Genomic DNA, 6,111 nt, shown 5'->3' with positions numbered 1-6,111 from the left:
TTGGATTTGGATTTAAAAAAAGAAAAATTAATGGCAGAAATTTTACATTAGGTTAGATTTTCAAAAGAGCTTAGCACTCACAACTAAGGCAGATGTTCAGTGTTGCCAAGCTCAAGCATCCAAAAAATCACGAATCAGGAAAAAAAAATGCCAATTTTAACTTAAAATTAACGAAAATGCATAAGCACAAACTCAGTTACATGCATAGCTATACAGGTATGCATATCCATGTATTTCTGGATAAGACTGGTGTTTAATTCTGTATCAAATTCACTTTTGCTGTAAGTTCAAGCTGTTACTTTTTTGTGTGCATTTCCAACATTGAAAATTAATCTCACAAACAAAAATATTTCTGTGCTTGATTAAGTATCCTTTAAAGCAATAAATTGAATATTTTTTTCATTGCTTAATATATAACAGTTGGGGGGTCATGACCTGGTACTAAATTATTCTCTGTGCCACAGTACAGCAACAATTTAGTTCAAGATTTTTGGTTCCTTTCTTAACACTCTGGTATTTGCTTTCAGCATGCATTTTTTTCCATTTTATTCTCTGCAATAAGAAAAGCTAGAAAAACACTATCCTGAGTTTCAAAATAACTGAGATGTCCAAGTGACCAGTCCGCTCCAGGGACACAAGATTCAAGAGGAACCCTAAAATCAGGAGACCCAAAGAAAGAGATCTTCTTCTCCCTTGTCTAGAAAGCTCTGACTCTGCTTTCATTGCAGTAGTTCAATCTCTAGCATAGTGAACATCTAGGGCAAGAGCTTTCTGGAAAATGTAATTGCACTTTTAGGCGCTGAGTGCCTTTGTGGAGCCAATAGGCACAGGAGGGTACAGATAAATGCCAGCTTAGAGATGGAAAGTTTTAGCCAAAACATATGACTAGAGTCATTGCCTACAGTGTCCCCAGTACCTACGTTGTCCTCTGTGAAAGAGGGGCTCCTTTGAAATGAAGGGGACTATTGATGCAAAGCTACCCAGAAGCCAAGGAAGAATGTGCCAAACTCTGCTGAGTTTGGGATGAAGACCACAACATAAAAGTGAGCATATGAAGAAGGTTGCAGGACTTTGGAGAGTATGGCTTACATCCAGGTGCAACGGAGCAAGGAGCACTGCTTTTATCCCCCATCCCCATGCAGAACACAACCATAAAGCCCGTCCTTCTCCATTTCTTGAAGCAGTGCACTCGCCTGTGTTATTGTAATGCAAAGAAGTGATGCCTTGGTGCTGAAATGCGGAGAAGCGATGGCACATTAACACCATGTTACTGGAACACATCAGAGCAATTGTGCTCTCCGCTGCATTACCATGCCGAGTACTCCTGCTGAGGTGTAAGAGACGTCTTAATGGGAGCCTCTGACATTTCTGCAGATCCATCCACATTCCTTCAAGTCAACACAGTGCCTGCCTTAGCATGAGTTCAAAAAGATCCGCACAAAAACTTTCAATCACAAAAAAGTCCAAACCCCAGGTCAAAACATAATTCATAGGAGTACGAGAAATCACACCAGAGTCTGAGCTGACTGAAACAAGAACTAAATACACAATAACTTATGTCATGTGCAGAGCTTTCACCTGGGGAAGCAGCGTGTACCATCTAGTTCAGGTTAATTCACACTCAGACAGCCTTGGCTCCTCTGTGCTGCAGTCTAACAGGCCACACTGTGGGTAGAAGTGGCTCCAGTGCTGGCACATGTCCTGCCATGGTGTCCCTGCCGGGATGGAGTAACAACCCCTGAGGATGGACAACGCGGGACAGGAACGTCTTGAACCTTGGCTGGAGCAACGAGAGGCACGTAACCCAACGGCCTATCCGTCTTGTTCCAGGAACTAGGCTTTTGCCACCTGTTAATATTTTATCTGTGTTACTCTTTTCATTAGCTTCAGGGTGTATTTGCTGTATTTAATCTGATTTTGTTGAGCAAAATATGGTTGATGAAAATAATCCTATTTCTATAGAAAGGTTATAGACATTTTCAGATTTCCCAGGCTCATTTGGAAACATTTTTTTTTCTGAAACATGGAAAATGTGAATGTTCTTGTTTCAATGTAAAAAGTTAATATGATGTCAGCTTGTGAAGATCCAAGTGCAAAGCAAGCAGCATCAAAACATAAAAAAAAATTAGTCGTGAAGCATGTAAATATTACTTTTTATCCGGCTCTATCTCTGATACGATATCAGACAAAAGCATTACCCAGTTCAGCCAGAGGATGAGGCATCGTAGCAATAGGATCAATGAACATGGATGGGAGAATCCTATCAGCAAGGTGCTCAATCTCTAAATGTAAGAAAAACTTAAAGTACTAGAGTGAAAGCATAAAAGGCAAAGAGAGATTTAGCAAACCATGCAAATTCCCATTTATCCTGAAGAAGTTGTAATATCACCTTCAAAGCATCCTGTATGTATATATATATGCATATATATTATTTTTTTCTTAATGAGTGCATCAAACCTTAAAAGGGTTGTTGCTCTTGTATTATATTGGGAACTGCTTTGTTCTGCATCCACAGGGTGATTCCCACCCAACGCCCAGCACCCAGCGATGAGGTTAAATCGGTTTGGATGATGTCAGCTACGTGTAATTAAACCAGCAGCCCACGTCTGATCCCCTCTGTGACCATGTTAGGTGTTAAATTAAGGTCTGATTAACAGCGTGCTGCTGCTGTTAAGGTCAAGGACTAAAGATCACAAGCTTTGTTTCATCCAATAACAATAAAGACTGGCTGCCAAATACCATAGCAGCTCTTGTTATCCTACCAGACTGCTGTCCAGCTAGAGGGATCTGATTTCACTGGTATCCCTTTTTAAACCCAACTTCTAAGGGGGTTTGTAGCTATTTCATCCGTATTAAGCAGTACTGTGTTACCCGAGGCTATATGGTATGTTCTATATGATCAAAGCAGAAATGCAGCAGCTTCTCATGAATCACACAGAATCACAGAATGGTTGAGGTTGGAAGGGACCTCTAGAGATCCTCTAGTCAAACCCCCCTGCTCCAGCAGGGACACTTCCTCACGCGGCCCTGTGTGCAGGCCTGGTCTGCTAAGGAAACGCGGCTTAGAGTTATCATAGCTGAGAGGAAATACTCTCAAGGACGGAGGAAAAAAAATACAGTGCTGCAAAACACCAGGTCATGCCACCAAAGTAAACACCTGCAGGTAAGTTCATAACATGAGACCATGCAGCAGTGGAAACGGGGCACACGTAGCTGCTTGGAACAAACCACAGACTTGTCCTACGAACAGTCAGCAGGAGAGACGTGTTGAAAAGGAGGGACTAGAGATAAAAGCGGAGTGGTGAAGACAAAACCCAGCAACTTGTTTGTAGGGTGGAGGGAAGAATGAGTGGCCTTTCTGGTTCTCCCTGCCCAAGAGCCTTCCACAATAACGCCTCAGGAGACATTGCTGGAGCAGTTACTTTTTAGGAGAAAACAGAAGTCCCAATAGCTCCACGAAGTGTTCTCACATGACATACCCATAGCAACCCAAGCCAATACAAAGTATCAGGTCATGCTCGCCTCCGGTGGAGCAGAGAGAGAAGCCACGTGGCCCTCAAATTATCTTAGATAGCCACAACCTAATTCCTCTTTCCATACTTGGGATCCAATTTCCACGTAGATACTGATTCATGCCCGCAAAGTCATCTGAAGCATGTCCCTCACTCCTAGTGCAGAAGACTTAATGGATTATTAATAGAGCACCGCTCATACCTGGGAAGATCATTTTGTTATTCTGTGAGTCTGCAGACAGAATACTCATCTTGGGGACACACTAAAGCAAAGAGAGATTTAGCAAACCATGCAAATTCCCATTTATCCTGAAAAAGTTGTAATATCACCTTTAAAGCATCCTCTTTCTATATATATACGTATATATATACATGTTTAGACATCTCTTTGTGAATGTGTTGCATATACAACCAGAAAAATTCCTTGAGATGTCCTGGTGCTTCAAATCTACTGATTTGAAACATAATCTCTCTTGGTTCCAATTAGTGCTGAGTGAAACCCAAAAGAGTGACGCAGCTCAATGGGGACAAGGTTCCCACTGCTTCCTGTCACCACTGAGCTAGAAACCTCCCCAGAACAGACTTTGCTGTGGGAGCTCCCACAGTTCATGGAAGCAGAGCCATTAGAAACATGGGGAACATCAGATGTCAAAAATGGCTTCTCTGTGACAACAGGAATATGCCCATCATTAGGAGTCAGTACCTACCCAGAAAGCAATCTGTCACTACACTGGAAGATCCTCTGCACCTGGTTTCCCATTTATCTGTGAAAATACTATGGCATTGCCAGTGTGCTGGACCTGATAGAGCCTACCAGTCTAGATACCTAATTTTGGCATTTTGTGGATCCATTTAAAATCAAAGGTAAACATCAGAGTAGATGGTAGTTTAGCTGCTTGCTATAATATGGGGACAATGTGACAACATCGTGTCCTGGAACCTTTGACTTCCCAGGCTGAATGAGCAGGGAGCCACTCACAAGTGCCTGGACTGGCAATGACTCTTACCATAAATCTGGAATGAGGCTCAAAGTGCAGTTTTTCATTGTGAAGCTGTCGATAGCAGGATTGCTTTTGAAAACTTTGTAGCCTTGTCTTGGACAGCTGCACTGCATTATCTCAGTATCCGCAGTATTCCTAAAACTACACTTAAGCTAATGTAAGATGAATTGTTGTGCATATTATGGTAATGTCATTTATTTATCTTAGGCAACTGGAAAGTTCAAAGGCAACCGTTTTACTTACGTGCTGTGTAGATTAGTGTTCATAGTAACACCTGCTTACTGGACAGATAGAAAAAAAAGCCCTTATATTCCTCCGTCATAGCAATTTATTATTATGACTTGAATGGTTCCTAGTGACTTCCTAAGATTAATGTTAATATTCTGATCCCAGCCTTCCCTCTGGGGTTTTATTATGGGTCTTGAGCATTCATTTCATTTAACGTAAGCATGGGAGCAAGTCTGGTGGTTCCAAAAATATTTGTAGTTGGAAATCACAGTGATTTTTTGTTAGGCTCAGTGCCAAAGAAATCACAAATCAGAACTCTGCTACAGAGTTGTTCCAGTTTCTTAGCATCACAATTTCTCTTTATGTATATGTGCAGTGAGATATATTCCCTAGCTGTATGGCACTGGGGATTTACTTAGATATAGGTTGTTTCTCTCCTCTTCAAGCTGCTGGTAGAACTGGAGACTTTGTCTAGCTGATCGGGGACTCGTAGGGATGTTACAGACTACCTGTGTGAGCCAAATACTGCCCATTGGGCATCCAGCTTTCCCTATCACAGCTGGTGTTTCTGAACCAAAGTGCAGAGCAGAAATTTCATCCCTGATTTTTTTGGCTGGATCAATTGTTTAGTCTAGGAGCTCTCAAGTAGATTTTCTAGGTGCTGGAATTCCTCTTTCTCTTCAGTCAGCAGCTGATGCAGCATGGTGTACATCAGAGTCTAGATTCACATCTTGCTGAGCAAAGATTTATGTTCCTCCTAACTCTCCTTGACATTAACGAGTATTACAGACATGCACCCCCAAGGGTTAAGTTGAGAACATACCCCTGAGTGTGTGTGGAGTTTGTCATTAGGGCGTCACACTATTAAAATCAACATAGAAATTCCATAGGTAAGAAAGCAACAGGATCTCTTCCCTTCTCTCTGCTTGAGCACACGTAAGAGAGACACTTTAAATCTTCTCATATTTCCAACCCTCTCATACCAATTGCTACATTGACTTTTGGTTATTAATGGCTTCAAAGAAGAATTGATTGCCACTTTTAAGAAATTTCCCATAATAACATTATGGGAATGCTGGCAAATAATATTTCTGTAGCTATATAGTGCTCTCTAATTCAGAATCTTTTGTAGAACTGAGAAGGAAACAATACTGTTTTTTCCAAAAGGGTGGTCCAAAGGGTATACTAAGTCTGGCTGCCCTAGACCAAGCTTGTTTCTGCAGATCTGCTTGGCTGTGTTTGCTCTCCGATGCCCATTACTCTGCATTTTGTGCTCCTTTCACACACAGTGCCACAAGAACACATGCAGCCAGCTACGTTACCAGTACGTCCTGGGGACAGTTCATCTGCTCTCCACGTAAACCATCCAC

Source organism: Tinamus guttatus, unplaced genomic scaffold (genome assembly GCF_059628265.1).
Source record: "Tinamus guttatus ecotype Peru unplaced genomic scaffold, ASM5962826v1 Tinamus_guttatus_pri_ptg000356l, whole genome shotgun sequence".
Lineage (NCBI taxonomy): Eukaryota > Metazoa > Chordata > Aves > Tinamiformes > Tinamidae > Tinamus > Tinamus guttatus.
Note: the sequence above shows the minus strand (reverse complement) of the source record.